This window comes from Rutidosis leptorrhynchoides, chromosome 4, assembly GCF_046630445.1.
Source record: "Rutidosis leptorrhynchoides isolate AG116_Rl617_1_P2 chromosome 4, CSIRO_AGI_Rlap_v1, whole genome shotgun sequence".
Taxonomy (NCBI): domain Eukaryota; kingdom Viridiplantae; phylum Streptophyta; class Magnoliopsida; order Asterales; family Asteraceae; genus Rutidosis; species Rutidosis leptorrhynchoides.
In genome coordinates, this window is record NC_092336.1 from 562,183,140 (window position 1) to 562,205,119 (window position 21,980).

Genomic DNA, 21,980 nt, shown 5'->3' on the forward strand with positions numbered 1-21,980 from the left:
GTTACAGTTTAAGTCCCCAATTAGTTGGAATATTTAAACTTCGGGTATAAGGATAATTTGACGAGGACACTCGCACTTTATATTTATGACTGATGGACTGTTATGGACAAAAACCAGACGGACATATTAAATAATCCAGGACAAAGGACAATTAACCCATGGGCATAAATGAAATGTCCCGTTCTTATTGATTAAAAACATTCCATTTATATTTAGTACCTACCCGTTAAGTTCATACTTAGTAGCTAATATACAATTCAACTACTACAATTCTATATGAAAAACTGATTATAATAATATTTCGCGTTCAAACTTTTACACAATATTTTACAAACTTACAATACCGCTTATTTTACATATAGCATGAAATATAGCACACAATAAATTTGATACAAGATGGTTGTGAAGATAATTCTAGCTAGTACACAAGTCGTTCAGCAAAGGCAATAAAGACACGTAATTCATACGTCCAGAAACAAGTCATGCATTCTGGTTTTACTAGGATTACTTCCCATCCTTGGTCTTGTGGAACATAACCGTTATGGCCGTTGATAAGACAGCGTGTTGTAACGTCGTCAAAGGGACGAGGGTTACGTAATGTCCAACAGTCCAGTAACAATCTAAAAACCTCATTTCTTACCCCAATTATCGACTCCGTCACTTGTGGGAACGTTTTCTTTAATAGTTGTAGCCCGATGTTCTTTTTCTCACTTTTGTGAGAAGCGAACATTACTAATCCGTAAGCATAACATGCTTCTTTATGTTGCATGTTAGCCGCTTTTTCTAAATCATGAAGTCCAATATTCGGATACATTGAGTCAAAATAATTTCTTAACCCGTTGCGTAAAATAGCATTTGGGTTCCCCGCAATATATGCGTCAAAGTAAACATATCGTAACTTATGGGTTTCCCAATGTGATATCCCCCATCTTTCAAACGAAAGTCTCTTATAAACCAAGACATTCTTGGAACGTTCTTCGAATGTCTTACAAACTGATCTCGCCTTAAATAGTTGTGCCGAGGAATTCTGACCGACTCTAGACAGGATTTCATCAATCATGTCTCCGGGTAGGTCTCTTAAAATATTGGGTTGTCTATCCATTTTGTGTTTTTAAACTGTAAAATAGACAAGAGTTAGATTCATAAAAAAATACTTATTAATACAAGCAATTTTTACGTATATCATAAAGCATAAGCACACTATATTACATATATTACACCACACGAATACAACTATCTTATTCCGACTCACTCGTTTCTTCTTCTTCGGTTTTGGTTCGTTTTGCCAAGTTTCTAGGGATATATGATGTTCCCCTAATACTAGCTGTCATTTTCCACAACGGTTTAGAAAAACCTGGTGGTTTAGAGGTTCCCGGGTCATTGTTACAACTTAAGGACTTCGGGGGTTGACGATACATATAAAGTTCATCGGGGTTGGAATTAGATTTCTCTATTTTTATGCCCTTTCCCTTATTATTTTCTTTCGCCTTTTTAAATTCAGTTGGGGTAATTTCTATAACATCATCGGAATTCTCGTCGGAATCCGATTCATCGGAGAATTGGTAATCCTCCCAATATTTTGCTTCCTTGGCGGAAACACCATTGACCATAATTAACCTTGGTCGGTTGGTTGAGGATTTTCTTTTACTTAACCGTTTTATTATTTCCCCCACCGGTTGTATTTCTTCATCCGGTTCCGATTCTTCTTCCGGTTCCGATTCTTCTTCCGGTTCCGACTCTTCTTCCGATTCCTCTTCGGGAACTTGTGAATCAGTCCACGAATCATTCCAATTTACATTTGACTCTTCATTATTATTAGGTGAGTCAATGAGACTTGTTCTAGAGGTAGACATCTATCACATAATATCAAACGCGTTAAGAGATTAATATATCACATAATATTCACATGTTAAAAATATATAGTTTCCAACAAAATTTGTTAAGCAATCATTTTTCAAGTAAACACGGTCGAAGTCCAGACTCACTAGTGCATCCTAACAAACTCGATAAGACACACTAATGCAAAATTCTGGTTCTCTAAGACCAACGCTCGGATACCAACTGAAATGTCCCGTTCTTATTGATTAAAAACGTTCCATATTAATTGATTTCGTTGCGAGGTTTTGACCTCTATATGAGACGTTTTTCAAAGACTGCATTCATTTTTAAAACAAACCATAACCTTTATTTCATAGATAAAGGTTTTAAAAAGCTTTACGTAGATTATCAAATAATGATAATCTAAAATATCCTGTTTACACACGACCATTACATAATGGTTTACAATATAAATATGTTACAACAAAATAAGTTTCTTGAATGCAGTTTTTACACAATATCATACAAGCATGGACTCCAAATCTCGTCCTTATTTAAGTATGCGACAGCGAAAGCTCTTAAAAATCACCTGAGAATAAACATGCTTACAACGTCAACAAAAATGTTGGTGAGTTATAGGTTTAACCTATATATATCAAATCATAATAATAGACCACAAGATTTCATATTTCAATACACATCCCATACATAGAGATAAAAATCATTCATATGGTGAACACCTGGTAACCGACATTAACAAGATGCATATTTAAGAATATCCCCATCATTTCGGGACACCCTTCGGATATGATATAAATTTCGAAGTACTAAAGCATCCGGTACTTTGGATGGGGTTTGTTAGGCCCAATAGATCTATCTTTAGGATTCGCGTCAATTAGGGTGTCTGTTCCCTAATTCTTAGATTACCAGACTTAATAAAAAGGGGCATATTCGATTTCGATAATTCAACCATAGAATGTAGTTTCACGTACTTGTGTCTATTTTGTAAATCATTTATAAAACCTGCATGTATTCTCATCCCAAAAATATTAGATTTTAAAAGTGGGACTATAACTCACTTTCACAGATTTTTACTTCGTCGGGAAGTAAGACTTGGCCACTGGTTGATTCACGAACCTATAAAAATATATACATATATATCAAAGTATGTTCAAAATATATTTACAACACTTTTAATATATTTTGATGTTTTAAGTTTATTAAGTCAGCTGTCCTCGTTAGTAACCTACAACTAGTTGTCCACAGTTAGATGTACAGAAATAAGTCGATAAATATTATCTTGAATCAATCCACGACCCAGTGTATACGTATCTCAGTATTGATCACAACTCAAACTATATATATTTTGGAATCAACCTCAACCCTGTATAGCTAACTCCAACATTCAAATATAGAGTGTCTATGGTTGTTCCGAAATATATATAGATGTGTCGACATGATAGGTCGAAACATTGTATACGTGTCTATGGTATCTCAAGATTACATAATATACAATACAAGTTGATTAAGTTATGGTTGGAATAGATTTGTTACCAATTTTCACGTAGCTAAAATGAGAAAAATTATCCAATCTTGTTTTACCCATAACTTCTTCATTTTAAATCCGTTTTGAGTGAATCAAATTGCTATGGTTTCATATTGAACTCTATTTTATGAATCTAAACAGAAAAAGTATAGGTTTATAGTTGGAAAAATAAGTTACAAGTTGTTTTTGTAAAGGTAGTCATTTCAGTCGAAAGAACGACGTCTAGATGACCATTTTAGAAAACATACTTCCACTTTGAGTTTAACCATATTTTTTGGATATAGTTTCATGTTCATAATAAAAATCATTTTCTCAGAATAACAACTTTTAAATCAAAGTTTATCATAGTTTTTAATTAACTAACCCAAAACAGCCCGCGGTGTTACTACGACGGCGTAAATCCGGTTTTACGGTGTTTTTCGTGTTTCCAGGTTTTAAATCATTAAGTTAGCATATCATATAGATATAGAACATGTGTTTAGTTGATTTTAAAAGTCAAGTTAGAAGGATTAACTTTTGTTTACGAACAAGTTTAGAATTAACTAAACTATGTTCTAGTGATTACAAGTTTAAACCTTCGAATAAGAGAGCTTTATATGTATGAATCGAATGATGTTATGAACATTATTACTACCTTAAGTTCCTTGGATAAACCTACTGGAAAAGAGAAAAATTGATCTAGCTTCAACAGATCCTTGGATGGCTCGAAGTTCTTGAAGCAGAATCATGACACGAAAACAAGTTCAAGTAAGATCATCACTTGAAATAAGATTGTTATAGTTATAGAAATTGAACCAAAGTTTGAATATGATTATTACCTTGTATTAGAATGATAACCTACTATAAGAAACAAAGATTTCTTGAGGTTGGATGATCACCTTACAAGATTGGAAGTGAGCTAGCAAACTTGAAAGTATTCTTGATTTTATGTAACTAGAACTTGTAAAATATATGAAGAACACTTAGAACTTGAAGATAGAATTTGAGAGATATCAATTAGATGAAGAAAATTGAAGAATGAAAGTGTTTGTAGGTGTTTTTGGTCGTTGGTGTATGGATTAGATATAAAGGATATGTAATTTTGTTTTCATGTAAATAAGTCATGAATGATTACTCATATTTTTGTAATTTTATGAGATATTTCATGCTAGTTGCCAAATGATGGTTCCCACATGTGTTAGGTGACTCACATGGGCTGCTAAGAGCTGATCATTGGAGTGTATATACCAATAGTACATACATCTAAAAGCTGTGTATTGTACGAGTACGAATACGGGTGCATACGAGTAGAATTGTTATTGAAACTGAATGAGGATGTAATTGTAAGCATTTTTGTTAAGTAGAAGTATTTTGATAAGTGTATTGAAGTCTTTCAAAAGTGTATAAATACATATTAAAACACTACATGTATATACATTTTAACTGAGTCGTTAAGTCATCGTTAGTCGTTACATGTAAGTGTTGTTTTGAAACCTTTAGGTTAACGATCTTGTTAAATGTTGTTAACCCAATGTTTATAATATCAAATGAGATTTTAAATTATTATATTATCATGATATTATCATGTATGAATATCTCTTAATATGATATATATACATTAAATGTCTTTACAACGATAATCGTTACATATATGTCTCGTTTAAAAATCATTAAGTTAGTAGTCTTGTTTTTACATATGTAGTTCATTGTTAATATACTTAATGATATGTTTAATTATCATAGTATCATGTTAACTATATATATATCCATATATATGTCATCATATAGTTTTTACAAGTTTTAATGTTCGTGAATCACCGGTCAACTTGGGTGGTCAATTGTCTATATGAAACATATTTCAATTAATCAAGTCTTAACAAGTTTGATTGATTAACATGTTGGAAACATTTAATCATGTAAATATCAATCTCAATTAATATATATAAACATGGAAAAGTTCGGGTCACTACAGTACCTACCCGTTAAATAAATTTCGTCCCGAAATTTTAAGCTGTTGAAGGTGTTGACGAATCTTCTGGAAATAGATGCGGGTATTTCTTCTTCTTCTGATCTTCATGCTCCCAGGTGAACTCAGGTCCTCTATGAGCATTCCATCGAACCTTAACAATTGGTATCTTGTTTTGCTTAAGTCTTTTAACCTCACGATCCATTATTTCGACGGGTTCTTCGATGAATTGAAGTTTTTCGTTGATTTGGATTTCATCTAACGAAATAGTGAGATCTTCTTTAGCAAAACATTTCTTCAAATTCGAGACGTGGAAAGTGTTATGTACAGCCACGAGTTGTTGAGGTAACTCAAGTCGGTAAGCTACTGGTCCGACACGATCTATAATCTTGAATGGTCCAATATACCTTGGATTTAATTTCCCTCGTTTACCAAATCGAACAACGCCTTTCCAAGGTGCAACTTTAAGCATGACCATCTCTCCAATTTCAAATTCTATATCTTTTCTTTTAATGTCAGCGTAGCTCTTATGTCGACTTTGGGCGGTTTTCAACCGTTGTTGAATTTGGATGATCTTCTCGGTAGTTTCTTGTATAATCTCCGGAGCCGTAATTTGTCTATCCCCCACTTCACTCCAACAAATCGGAGACCTGCACTTTCTACCATAAAGTGCTTCAAATGGCGCCATCTCAATGCTTGAATGGTAGCTGTTGTTGTAGGAAAATTCTGCTAACGGTAGATGTCGATCCCAACTATTTCCGAAATCAATAACACATGCTCGTAGCATGTCTTCAAGCGTTTGTATCGTCCTTTTGCTCTGCCCATCAGTTTGCGGATGATAGGCAGTACTCATGTCTAGACGAGTTCCTAATGCTTGCTGTAATGTCTGCCAGAATCTTGAAATAAATCTGCCATCCCTATCAGAGATAATAGAGATTGGTATTCCATGTCTGGAGACGACTTCCTTCAAATACAGTCGTGCTAACTTCTCCATCTTGTCATCTTCTCTTATTGGCAGGAAGTGTGCTGATTTGGTGAGACGATCAACTATTACCCAAATAGTATCAAAACCACTTGCAGTCCTTGGCAATTTAGTGATGAAATCCATGGTAATGTTTTCCCATTTCCATTCCGGGATTTCGGGTTGTTGAAGTAGACCTGATGGTTTCTGATGCTCAGCTTTGACCTTAGAACACGTCAAACATTCTCCTACGTATTTAGCAACATCGGCTTTCATACCCGGCCACCAAAAATGTTTCTTGAGATCCTTGTACATCTTCCCCGTTCCAGGATGTATTGAGTATCTGGTTTTATGTGCTTCTCTAAGTACCATTTCTCTCATATCTCAAAATTTTGGTACCCAAATCCTTTCAGCCCTATACCGGGTTCCGTCTTCCCGAATATTAAGATGCTTCTCCGATCCTTTGGGTATTTCATCCTTTAAATTTCCCTCTTTTAAAACTCCTTGTTGCGCCTCCTTTATTTGAGTAGTAAGGTTATTATGAATCATTATATTCATAGATTTTACTCGAATGGGTTCTCTGTCCTTCCTGCTCAAGGCATCGGCTACCACATTTGCCTTCCCCGGGTGGTAACGAATCTCAAAGTCGTTATCATTCAACAATTCAATCCACCTACGCTGCCTCATATTCAGTTTTTTCTGATTAAATATGTGTTGAAGACTTTTGTGGTCGGTATATATAATACTTTTGACCCCATATAAGTAGTGCCTCCAAGTCTTTAATGCAAAAACAATCGCGCCTAATTCCAAATCATGCGTCGTATAATTTTGTTCGTGAATCTTCAATTGTCTAGACGCATAAGCAATCACCTTCGTTCGTTGCATTAATACACAACCGAGACCTTGCTTTGATGCGTCACAATAAATCACAAAATCATCATTCCCTTCAGGCAATGACAATATAGGTGCCGTAGTTAGCTTTTTCTTCAATAACTGAAACGCTTTCTCTTGTTCATCATTCCATTCAAATTTCTTCCCTTTATGCGTTAATGCAGTCAAGGGTTTTGCTATTCTGGAAAAGTCTTGGATGAACCTTCTGTAGTAACCAGCTAGTCCTAAAAACTGGCGTATGTGTTTCGGAGTTTTTGGGGTTTCCCACTTTTTAACAGTTTCTATCTTTGCCGGATCCACCTTAATACCTTCTTTGTTCACTATGTGACCGAGGAATTGAACTTCTTCCAACCAAAATGCACACTTTGAAAACTTAGCGTACAATTCTTCCTTCCTCAATACTTCTAACACCTTTCTCAAATGTTCACCGTGTTCTTGGTCATTCTTTGAGTAAATAAGTATGTCATCAATGAAAACAATGACAAACTTGTCAAGGTATGGTCCACACACTCGGTTCATAAGGTCCATGAACACAGCTGGTGCATTAGTTAAACCAAACGGCATGACCATAAACTCGTAATGACCGTAACGTGTTCTGAAAGCAGTCTTTGGAATATCATCTTCTTTCACCCGCATTTGATGATACCCGGAACGTAAGTCAATCTTTGAATAAACAGACGAGCCTTGTAGTTGATCAAATAAGTCGTCGATTCTCGGTAGTGGGTAGCGGTTCTTGATGGTAAGTTTGTTCAACTCTCGGTAGTCGATACACAACCTGAATGTACCATCTTTCTTCTTGACAAACAAAACAGGAGCTCCCCACGGTGATGTGCTTGGTCGAATGAAACCACGCTCTAAAAGTTCTTGTAATTGGCTTTGCAGTTCTTTCATCTCGCTGGGTGCGAGTCTGTAAGGCGCACGAGCTATTGGTGCAGCTCCTGGTACAAGATCTATTTGAAATTCAACGGATCGATGTGGGGGTAATCCCGGTAATTCTTTCGGAAATACATCGAGAAATTCTTTTGCAATGGGAACATCATTGATGCTCTTTTCTTCAGTTTGTACTTTCTCGACGTGTGCTAGAACAGCATAGCAACCTTTTCTTATTAGTTTTTGTGCCTTCAAATTACTAATAAGATGTAGCTTCGTGTTGCCCTTTTCTCCGTACACCATTAAGGGTTTTCCTTTTTCTCGTATAATACGAATTGCATTTTTGTAACAAACAATCTCTGCTTTCACTTCTTTCAACCAGTCCATACCGATTATCACATCAAAACTCCCTAACTCCACTGGTATCAAATCAATCTTAAATGTTTCGCTAACCAGTTTAATTTCTCGATTCCGGCATATATTATCTGCTGAAATTAATTTACCGTTTGCTAATTCGAGTAAAAATTTACTATCCAAAGGCGTCAATGGACAACTTAATTTAGCACAAAAATCTCTACTCATATAGCTTCTATCCGCACCCGAATCAAATAAAACGTAAGCAGATTTATTGTCAATAAGAAACGTACCCGTAACAAGCTCCGGGTCTTCCTGTGCCTCTGCCGCATTAATATTGAAAACTCTTCCGCGGCCTTGTCCATTCGTGTTCTCCTGATTCGGGCAATTTCTAATAATGTGGCCCGGTTTTCCACATTTATAACAAACTACATTGGCATAACTTGCTCCGACACTACTTGCTCCGCCATTACTCGTTCCAACATCATTTGTTCCTTTCGTTCTATTAACCCCTGGTCCGTAGACCTCACACTTCGCCGCGCTATGACCATTTCTTTTACACTTGTTGTAAAATTTGGTGCAGAACCCCGAGTGATACTTTTCACACCTTTGGCATAGCTGCTTCTGATTGTTGTTGTTGTTGTGGTTATTATTGTTGTTGGAATGATTGTTGTAGTTGCTGTTGTTGTTGTTGTTGTTGGGCCGTTTGTTGTAGTTGCGATTGATGTTGCGATTGTTGGGATAATTGTTGCGATTATTGTTGTAATTGCTGTTGTTGTTGTATTGGTGATTCTTATCACCGTTTTCCTCCCACTTTCTTTTGACTTGCTTCACATTGGCCTCTTCACCAGTCTGTTCTTTAATTCTTTCTTCAATCTGGTTCACTAGTTTGTGAGCCATTCTACATGCCTGTTGTATGGAGGCGGGCTCGTGTGAACTTATATCTTCTTGGATTCTTTCTGGTAATCCTTTCACAAACACATCGATCTTCTCTTCCTCATCTTCGAATGCTCCCAGACACAATAGGCACAATTCTGTGAATCGTCTTTCATACGTGGTAATATCAAATCCTTGGGTTCGTAACCCTCTAAGTTCTGTCTTGAGCTTATTGACCTAGGTTCTGGGACGGTACTTCTCGTTCATCAAGTGCTTGAATGTTGACCACGGTAGTGCGTACGCATCGTCTTGTCCCACTTGCTCTAGATAGGTATTCCACCATGTTAACGCAGAACCTGTGAAGGTATGCGTAGCATACTTCACTTTATCCTCTTCAGTACACTTACTTATGGCAAACACCGATTCGACCTTCTCGGTCCACCGTTTCAATCCGATCGGTCCTTCGGTTCCATCAAATTCCAAAGGTTTGCAGGCAGTGAATTCTTTGTAGGTGCATCCTACACGATTTCCTGTACTGCTAGATCCAAGGTTATTGTTGGTATGTAGCGCAGCCTGTACTGCGGCTATGTTTGAAGCTAGAAAAGTACGGAATTCCTCTTCATTCATATTCACGGTGTGTCGAGTAGTCGGTGCCATTTCCTTCAAAATAGTCAAATCGTAACAAGTTAATCATACAGAATATTAAGAGTAGTTAATAGTATTTCGTAGCATAATATGAACTCATTTATAAAAGCTTTTTCTTCATATTAGCGTTTTATAAGTTTAAATTCGGGTAGTACCTACCCGTTAAGTTCATACTTAGTAGCTAATATACAATTCAACTACTACAATTCTATATGAAAAACTGATTATAATAATATTTCGCGTTCAAACTTTTACACAATATTTTACAAACTTACAATACCGCTTATTTTACATATAGCATGAAATATAGCACACAATAAATTTGATACAAGATGGTTGTGAAGATAATTCTAGCTAGTACACAAGTCGTTCAGCAAAGGCAATAAAGACACGTAATTCATACGTCCAGAAACAAGTCATGCATTCTGGTTTTACTAGGATTACTTCCCATCCTTGGTCTTGTGGAACATAACTGTTATGGCCGTTGATAAGACAGCGTGTTGTAACGTTGTCAAAGGGACGAGGGTTACGTAATGTCCAACAGTCCCGTAACAATCTAAAAACCTCATTTCTTACCCCAATTACCGACTCCGTCACTTGTGGGAATGTTTTCTTTAATAGTTGTAGCCTGATGTTCTTGTTCTCACTTTTGTGAGAAGCGAACATTACTAATCCGTAAGCATAACATGCTTCTTTATGTTGCATGTTAGCCGCTTTTTCTAAATCACGAAGTCCAATATTCGGATACATTGAGTCAAAATAATTTCTTAACCCGTTGCGTAAAATAGCATTTGGGTTCCCCGCAATATATGCGTCAAAGTAAACATATCGTAACTTATAGGTTTCCCAATGTGATATCCCCCATCTTTCAAACGAAAGTCTCTTATAAACCAAGACATTCTTGGAACGTTCTTCGAATGTCTTACAAACTGATCTCGCCTTAAATAGTTGTGCCGAGGAATTCTGACCGACTCTAGACAGGATTTCATCAATCATGTCTCCGGGTAGGTCTCTTAAAATATTGGGTTATCTATCCATTTTGTGTTTTTAAACTGTAAAATAGACAAGAGTTAGATTCATAAGAAAATACTTATTAATACAAGCAATTTTTACATATATCATAAAGCATAAGCACACTATATTACATATATTACACCACACGAATACAACTATCTTATTCCGACTCACTCGTTTCTGCTTCTTCGGTTTTGGTTCGTTTTGCCAAGTTTCTAGGGATATATGATGTTCCCCTAATACTAGCTGTCATTTTCCACAACGGTTTAGAAAAATCTGGTGGTTTAGAGGTTCCCAGGTCATTGTTACAACTTAAGTACTTCGGGGGTTGACGATACATATAAAGTTCATCGGGGTTGGAATTAGATTTCTCTATTTTTATGCCCTTTCCCTTATTATTTTCTTTCGCCTTTTTAAATTCAGTTGGGGTAATTTCTATAACATCATCGGAATTCTCGTCGGAATCCGATTCATCGGAGAATTGGTAATCCTCCCAATATTTTGCTTCCTTGGCGAAAACACCATTGACCATAATTAACCTTGGTCGGTTGGTTGAGGATTTTCTTTTACTTAACCGTTTTATTATTTCCCCCACCGGTTGTATTTCTTCATCCGGTTCCGATTCTTCTTCCGGTTCCGATTCTTCTTCTGGTTCCGACTCTTCTTCCGATTCCTCTTCGGGAACTTGTGAATCAGTCCACGAATCATTCCAATTTACATTTGACTCTTCATTATTATTAGGTGAGTCAATGAGACTTGTTCTAGAGGTAGACATCTATCACATAATATCAAACGCGTTAAGAGATTAATATATCACATAATATTCACATGTTAAAAATATATAGTTTCCAACAAAATTTGTTAAGCAATCATTTTTCAAGTAAACACGGTCGAAGTCCAGACTCACTAATGCATCCTAACAAACTCGATAAGACACACTATCTCTAAGACCAACGCTCGGATACCAACTGAAATGTCCCGTTCTTATTGATTAAAAACGTTCCATATTAATTGATTTCGTTGCGAGGTTTTGACCTCTATATGAGACGTTTTTCAAAGACTGCATTCATTTTTAAAACAAACCATAACCTTTATTTCATAGATAAAGGTTTTAAAAAGCTTTACGTAGATTATCAAATAATGATAATCTAAAATATCCTGTTTACACACGACCATTACATAATGGTTTACAATATAAATATGTTACAACAAAATAAGTTTCTTGAATGCAGTTTTTACACAATATCATACAAGCATGGACTCCAAATCTCGTCCTTATTTAAGTATGCGACAGCGGAAGCTCTTAAAAATCACCTGAGAATAAACATGCTTACAACATCAACAAAAATGTTGGTGAGTTATAGGTTTAACCTATATATATCAAATCATAATAATAGACCACAAGATTTCATATTTCAGTACACATCCCATGCATAGAGATAAAAATCATTCATATGGTGAACACCTGGTAACCGACATTAACAAGATGCATATTTAAGAATATCCCCATCATTCCGGGACACCCTTCGGATATGATATAAATTTTGAAGTACTAAAGCATCCGGTACTTTGGATGGGGTTTGTTAGGCCCAATAGATCTATCTTTAGGATTCGCGTCAATTAGGGTGTCTGTTCCCTAATTCTTAGATTACCAGACTTAATAAAAAGGGGCATATTCGATTTCGATAATTCAACCATAGAATGTAGTTTCACGTACTTGTGTCTATTTTATAAATCATTTATAAAACCTGCATGTATTCTCATCCCAAAAATATTAGATTTTAAAAGTGGGACTATAACTCACTTTCACAGATTTTTACTTCGTCGGGAAGTAAGACTTGGCCACTGGTTGATTCACGAACCTATAACAATATATACATATATATCAAAGTATGTTCAAAATATATTTACAATACTTTTAATATATTTTGATGTTTTAAGTTTATTAAGTCAGCTGTCCTCGTTAGTAACCTACAACTAGTTGTCCACAGTTAGATATACAGAAATAAGTCGATAAATATTATCTTGAATCAATCCACGACCCAGTGTATACGTATCTCAGTATTGATCACAACTCAAACTATATATATTTTAGAATCAACCTCAACCCTGTATAGCTAACTCCAACATTCACATATAGAGTGTCTATGGTTGTTCCGAAATATATATAGATGTGTCGACATGATAGGTCAAAACATTGTATACGTGTCTATGGTATCTCAAGATTACATAATATACAATACAAGTTGATTAAGTTATGGTTGGAATAGATTTGTTACCAATTTTCACGTAGCTAAAATGAGAAAAATTATCCAATCTTGTTTTACCCATAACTTCTTCATTTTAAATCCGTTTTGAGTGAATCAAATTGCTATGGTTTCATATTGAACTCTATTTTATGAATCTAAACAGAAAAAGAATAGGTTTATAGTCGGAAAAATAAGTTACAAGTCGTTTTTGTAAAGGTAGTCATTTCAGTCGAAAGAACGACGTCTAGATGACCATTTTAGAAAACATACTTCCACTTTGAGTTTAACCATATTTTTTGGATATAGTTTCATGTTCATAATAAAAATCATTTTCTCAGAATAACAACTTTTAAATCAAAGTTTATCATAGTTTTTAATTAACTAACCCAAAACAGCCCGCGGTGTTACTACGACGGCGTAAATCCGGTTTTACGGTGTTTTTCGTGTTTCCAGGTTTTAAATCATTAAGTTAGCATATCATATAGATATAGAAAATGTGTTTAGTTGATTTTAAAAGTCAAGTTAGAAGGATTAACTTTTGTTTGCGAACAAGTTTAGAATTAACTAAACTATGTTCTAGTGATTACAAGTTTAAACCTTCGAATAAGAGAGCTTTATATGTATGAATCGAATGATGTTATGAACATTATTACTACCTTAAGTTCCTTGGATAAACCTACTGGAAAAGAGAAAAATTGATCTAGCTTCAACATATCCTTGGATGGCTCGAAGTTCATGAAGCAGAATCATGACACGAAAACAAGTTCAAGTAAGATCATCACTTGAAATAAGATTGTTATAGTTATAGAAATTGAACCAAAGTTTGAATATGATTATTACCTTGTATTAGAATGATAACCTACTGTAAGAAACAAAGATTTCTTGAGGTTGGATGATCACCTTACAAGATTGGAAGTGAGCTAGCAAACTTGAAAGTATTCTTGATTTTATGTAACTAGAACTTGTAAAATATATGAAGAACACTTAGAACTTGAAGATAGAACTTGAGAGAGATCAATTAGATAAAGAAAATTGAAGAATAAAAGTGTTTGTAGGTGTTTTTGGTCGTTGGTGTATGGATTAGATATAAAGTATATGTAATTTTGTTTTCATGTAAATAAGTCATGAATGATTACTCATATTTTTGTAATTTTATGAGATATTTCATGCTAGTTGCCAAATTATGGTTCCCACATGTGTTAGGTGACTCACATGGGCTGCTAAGAGCTGATCATTGGAGTGTATATACCAATAGTACATACATCTAAAAGCTGTGTATTGTACGAGTACGAATACGGGTGCATACGAGTAGAATTGTTATTGAAACTGAACGAGGATGTAATTGTAAGCATTTTTGTTAAGTAGAAGTATTTTGATAAGTGTATTGAAGTCTTTCAAAAGTGTATAAATACATATTAAAACACTACATGTATATACATTTTAACTGAGTCGTTAAGTCATCGTTAGTCGTTACATGTAAGTGTTGTTTTGAAACCTTTAGGTTAACGATCTTGTTAAATGTTGTTAACCCAATGTTTATAATATCAAATGAGATTTTAAATTATTATATTATCATGATATTATCATGTATGAATATCTCTTAATATGATATATATATACATTAAATGTCTTTACAACGATAATTGTTACATATATGTCTCGTTTAAAAATCAATAAGTTAGTAGTCTTGTTTTTACATATGTAGTTCATTGTTAATATACTTAATGATATGTTTACTTATCATAGTATCATGTTAACTATATATATATATATATATATATATATATCCATATATATGTCATCATATAGTTTTTACAAGTTTTAATGTTCGTGAATCACCGGTCAACTTGGGTGGTCAATTGTCTATATGAAACATATTTCAATTAATCAAGTCTTAACAAGTTTGATTGATTAACATGTTGGAAAAATTTAATCATGTAAATATCAATCTCAATTAATATATATAAACATGGAAAAGTTCGGGTCACTACAGTGTATACGTATCTCAGTATTGATCACAACTCAAACTATATATATTTTGGAATCAACCTCAACCCTGTATAGCTAACTCCAACATTCACATATAGAGTGTCTATGGTTGTTCCGAAATATATATAGATGTGTCGACATGATAGGTCGAAACATTGTATACGTGTCTATGGTATCTCAAGATTACATAATATACAATACAAGTTGATTACGTTATGGTTGGAATAGATTTGTTACCAATTTTCACGTAGCTAAAATGAGAAAATTATCCAATCTTGTTTTACCCATAACTTCTTCATTTTAAATCCGTTTTGAGTGAATCAAATTGCTATGGTTTCATATTGAACTCTATTTTATGAATATAAACAGAAAAGTATAGGTTTATAGTCGGAAAAATAAGTTACAAGTCGTTTTTGTAAAGGTAGTCATTTCAGTCGAAAGAACGACGTCTAGATGACCATTTTAGAAAACATACTTCCACTTTGAGTTTAACCATAATTTTTGGATATAGTTTCATGTTCATAATAAAAATCATTTTCTCAGAATAACAACTTTTAAATCAAAGTTTATCATAGTTTTTAATTAACTAACCCAAAACAGCCCGCGGTGTTACTACGACGGTGTAAATTCGGTTTTACGGTATTTTTTGTGTTTCCAGGTTTTAAATCATTAAGTTAGAATATCATATAGATATAGAACATGTGTGTAGTTAATTTTAAAAGTCAAGTTAGAAGGATTAACTTTTGTTTGCGAACAAGTTTAGAATTAACTAAACTATGTTCTAGTGATTACGAGTTTAAACCTTCGAATAAGATAGTTTTATATATATGAATCGAATGATGTTATGAACATCATTACTACCTCAAGTTTAGTAGGTAAACCTACTAGAAGTGACAAGAAATGATCTAGCTTCAAAGGATCTTGGATGGCTTGAAAGTTCTTGAAGTAGGATCATGACACAAAAACAAGTTCAAGTAAGATTTTTACTCGAATTAAAGTGCGTAAAATAAATAAATATATATCATGACCCGTGTACAACGTATTGTCTCAGAATTAATCCGACGTATTGTGTACATGTGTCCCGATTTAAAGTGCGTAAAAGTAAATAACAGAAATTAAATGACGATAAATAAAATTGCGAGAATGTAAATTGCGAGAATGTAAATTGCGATAATTAAATTGCGATAAATAAAATGTAACCAGTTAGCTAGGAACAGTTAGCTAGGATCAGTTAGCGTGTATTCTTAAAAATATTTTAATTAGTTAATTCGTTTGTTTCTAACAAATTTTATTTTGTTCAATGCTTTCTTCATTATGCCACTTGTTGGATTCTGAGAAGTCAAAATCCAAATATGAAATTGAATGAAAATGATTACTCTGTGGTAAACGGATTCGTATGTCGGTGGATGTAAGTAGGATAGTAAATGACCGTTGAATCAGATTCGAAGAATGTACAATATAACATGTTAATATGAAAATTAAATATTTCCCCGGGTATTACCTACCCGTTAAAATATTTTCACCATTAACAGTTTGTACGAAAGAATTTTCAATTACAATCTTCATGAAAATATACTTACATATATATTTTCTTCGGATGTAATCATGGATTTAATGAGTTAATATGACATTAATCTCATTTGATTTACCGTTAGAACTAGAATACATAATCTCTAAAACTTTAGAAATTACATAATCGCCATGTCGAGCGAAGATAATCGAGGTAGAACGATATGTAGAACGGAGATCATACTTGAAGTACAGATGGTGATGTTGAGGCGTGTGATGTTGAGGCTTGTGTTGTTGATGGTACAGCTGTTGATACTGGTGGTACTGTTGGTGCCGGTGATGTTGCTGAAGCTGGTAGGTTCTGCACCATATTTTCCAAAGCTACGACTCGAGCGTGAAATTCGTTAACTTCTTCTATTATTCCTGGATGATTGTCGGTCGAAACGAGTGGATGAATAAGGTTTAGAATTGTGGATAGAATATAATCGTGGCGAGATATTTGGGAAATGGGGGTGAATACGGTGTTTCAGATTGGTTCGCCGATGAGTGCTTCAGGTTCATCGCCAAGAGGTGAATTCGGTTGGTGGAAAGAATCACCTTCTTCTTGTCTCAAATGATTTAGTAGACTACAAAACCATCAGATGAATTGGAGATGGCTGATTGGTTGAATCATTCTGGTGACGCTACTTCCGGAGTTTAGGTGAACATCATGTCGGAATAGCTGTCGGAATCCGAGGAATTTGAACTGGTTGAGGGATTCATCTCGTACAATCATATGAAGGATTTTTGATAAGAAATATATTATAGGATGTAGATTAGTACCCTACAACACATAATTTACATATGCATATATAATACTAAAATCTCATAAGTTACGGAGGAATCTACGGAAGCTGTCAGGCAAAGGTAACAATAACAGATATGCTAAGATATGAATTTATCTATACACTGTCTATGCAATAGAGCAGTAAGATGTGTCTAGACTTTAAGGATGATAAGCAATTAATTTTCGACACTAAATGATAAGCAAAACTTTTGACATGCAGACACGGTCGAAGTCCAGACCCACTAATGCATCTAAGCAACTATCAGTTAGACACACTAATGCAAGACCTGATTCGCTAAGACCACCGCTCTGATACCACCTGTAACGACCCGTCCTAATCCACCTGGACGAAGTCATCAACATTTGGTCCCATTGCGATGATCGGCTCCAAGTAATGTCCTTATATTGAGCAAATGCACAGCGGAAGACTTAATTCGTACCTGAGAATAAACATGCTTTAAAGTGTCAACCAAAAGGTTAGTGAGTTCATAGGTTTATCATAACAATCATTTCAATATGTTAATAGACCACAAGATTTCATAATCATAAACATAATACACTCGCAAGTGTATGTAAAGCATTCTAAGTGGTTGAGCACTTGGTAACCATACTTAACATTTAATCAACGTCGCATATTCCCTTTATTATGAAATCTCACTATACCGTACCAAGTGTAGTCACCAAAATGAAGTACTGTGCAACCGTTGAATACTAGTCGTCCAGTCCGGTTTGGGTTGTCAGGCCCGATAGATCTATCAACAGGATTCGCGTTTACAATACCTATGTAAATAGTAGTCACCAAGCTACAGGGAAGTATGCCAGCGGTACAACTCAACGTAGAATGTATTTTAAGTACTTGTGTCTATTTCGTAAATATTTATAAAAGCAGTGCATGTATTATCTGCCCAAAAATATATATTGCAAAAGCAATTAAAAAGGGAGCAAATTAAACTCACCATACTGTATTTTGTAGTAAAAATACATATGACGTCATTTAACAAATGTAGATTTGACCTCGGATTCACGAACCTATATCATTTATATATATATATTAACACATATAATCAAAATCGAGCAAGTTCCTATATTATTATTCATTGTTATTTTAATGAAATATATGTTTCATACATAATTAACTATATTCATTTCATGTACTTTAGGTAAATAATTAGTATTTATTATAAAAATATTAATATAAATATATATATATTTTTATATAATGTTTATTTGATAAAATATGGTTAGTAATAATAATAATGATAATAATAAAAATGATACTTTTAATACAAAATGAAAGTTTTAATAATTTTAATTATAATGATACTAATAATATTAATAATGATAACAATGATATTAATAATTCTAATAATGATAATAATAATAATAATAATAATAATAATAATAATAATAATAATAATAATAATAATAATAGTTTTTTTAAAAAAATGATACATTTAATAATAATGATAATTTATTTAATCATGACTTAATTATAATTATATTCATAACTATATCTATATATTATCTTAATCGTAATCATGCATATAATTAATCTTTTCGGTTGTAACTACCTTCACTATGATCATAACCATAAATTGTATCTATTTTTATTTTTATCATAAACCTAATATTAATTATTAATAATAATAATAAATAATAATAATAATAATAATAATAATAATTAATAATTAATAATAATAATAATAATAATAATACCTAATATAAAGAGCTCGCATTTTATTAGGGTTTCCAATCAAATCGATAACCGAATACGATTGCAGAAGAAGGATACGGTTTTAGGGTTCTTTGATTCCTCAATCAGATCGATTAATCAAGAAATTCTCCTTCATCACCATCGTTTAATCATTCTCATCAGTTTTATTCCTCACCGTTAATCAGCAAAATCGAAGCAATAGTTGAGGTTTGTTTAATCAATAATCATAGTAGTGTAATTACAGTCATTGTATCAACTTTATCGATTGTTATCATCATCGAGTAGCAGCCGGAAATAAGAACAGTGGTTTGTGTTCTTTCTATTTATTTACTTATTAATTTATATATTAGCCATCACACGTTGTTCCATTCACCCAGATGTACAGTAATGTAATTTATCTGTTTGGTTCGCATCTGAAAGGTTGAAGTAATTTGTTTTCTTTTGCATTTTTAATAAAAGGTTCGATTTGATTCATAAACCGGTCTAATTCGTGTAAAAAGATTTGATGATGTTTGATGGTGGAGGTTGGTGATTGTTTATTGTTATTGAATGAGAAAATAATAGTGGTTTTGGTGGGTTTGTTGTAATTTATTTTCTCTAATGGAAACAGGACAACGGTGATGGTTTGGAAGGTGTTCGATGATGGTGTTTGCAACTTCGATACATAACAGAAATAGTTGCAGCAGTAGGTAATCATATAGCCGTGATATTTATAAAGTAATTGAGTTGTTTTGGTTTACTATGTTTTAAACAGGATAACAGGAACGAGTATAGCAGCTATAGTGGTGCTCTTGGCAGGAAAACAGAAGTTCTTTTAGTGTAGCAGCAGCGGCTTCTCAGGAGGGTTTTGTTTTCATCGTGATCTCAGCAGCAGAAACACGTATAATAGCAGTTACAGTAGTTGAGGTAGTGGATGGTGATAGTGATGGTGGGCTTGTTGGTTACCCACGATTGTAATAGAAAAGAAAAGAATAATAGTGGTAGCTAGATGATAAAGGTGGTGCAACACGGGTTGGGTATCAGCTGAAAGTTGAGTCACTTTTTGGACAGTCGAAGGTGGTGATTCAAGAATAGAAAGAGAAGGTGGTTGCAAGATGGAGATTGGTGACGGTTAGAGTGAAGGTGATGAAAGGTGGTCTTGTTGGTGATCCTTGGTGAGTCACGATGGAATTGAAAACAAAAATAAATGATGTGCAGTGATGGTGATTGCCGGAAATAGTGGTGGTTCCCGGTGTATGAGAGTTATGAGGTTTATGGTAGTGTATGGTTGGTTATATCTGTAATCTATAAGCTATATGTATATGGTTATATATAATAAAGATACTAGATGAAGAAAAGTCATAAAGCACTAATAATTGATAATATTAATCGTGTAATCATATGAGGTAATTTTGTTAATTGACAGTTGTATTCCTATAATATGCATATGTATTTGTAATGTATATATATATATATATATATATATACATATATACATATATATATATATATATATATATATATATATATATATATATATATATATATATATATATATATATATATATATATATATATATTATCTATCTATATGTATATATCTATAAGTCAATGATTGATAATCAACAATAGTAACACAAAATAATTCGGATTGAAAAGAAACATAAAAGTTAATTATTCTTTGGTGATTATCTATCTCATTCACCATGTACAGATATAATATCATAAAATAACATCATAATGGATAGAAATAACGTGTTCTCAGTAATATCATGGATATCTTAATATTTGTTTGTTGTGTTGAATCCCAATTCATCTAACGTATATGTACATACAAATACAGTTACACTTAATAAAGGTAATAATATTGACAATAATATAATAATAATAATATGTACTAACTCAATCAAATGATGAATTGAAATGTGTAGAAGAACAGTTTGTAGTGACCCGAACTTTTCCATGTTTATATATATTAATTAAGATTGATGTTTACATGATTAAATGTTTCCAACATGTTAAGCAATCAAACTTGTTAAGACTTGATTAATTGAAATAGGTTTCATATAGACAATTGACCACCCAAGTTGACCGGTGATTCACGAACGTTAAAACTTGTAAAAAAAAAAACTATATGATGACATATATATGGTTATATATATAGTTAACATGATATTATGATAAGTAAACATATCATTAATTATATTAACAATGAACTACATATGTAAAAACAAGACTACTAACTTAATGATTTTGAAACGAGACATATATGTAACGTTTATCGTTGTAACGACATTTAATGTATATATATATCATATTAAGAGATATTCGTACATCATAATATCATGATAATATAATAATTTAAAATCTCTTTTGATATTATAAACATTGGGTTAACAACATTTAACAAGATCGTTAACCTAACGGTTTCAAAACAACACTTACATGTAACGACTAACGATGACTTAACGACTCAGTTAAAATGTATATACATGTAGTGTTTTAATATGTATTTATACACTTTTGAAAGACTTCAATACACTTATCAAAATACTTCTACTTAACAAAAATGCTTACAATTACATTCTCGTTCAGTTTCATCAACAATTCTACTCGTATGCACCCGTATTCGTACTCGTACAATACACAGCTTTTAGATGTATGTACTATTGGTATATACACTCCAATGATCAGCTCTTAGCAGCCCATGTGAGTCACCTAACACATGTGGGAACCATCATTTGGCAACTAGCATGAAATATCTCATAAGATTACAAAAATATGAGTAATCATT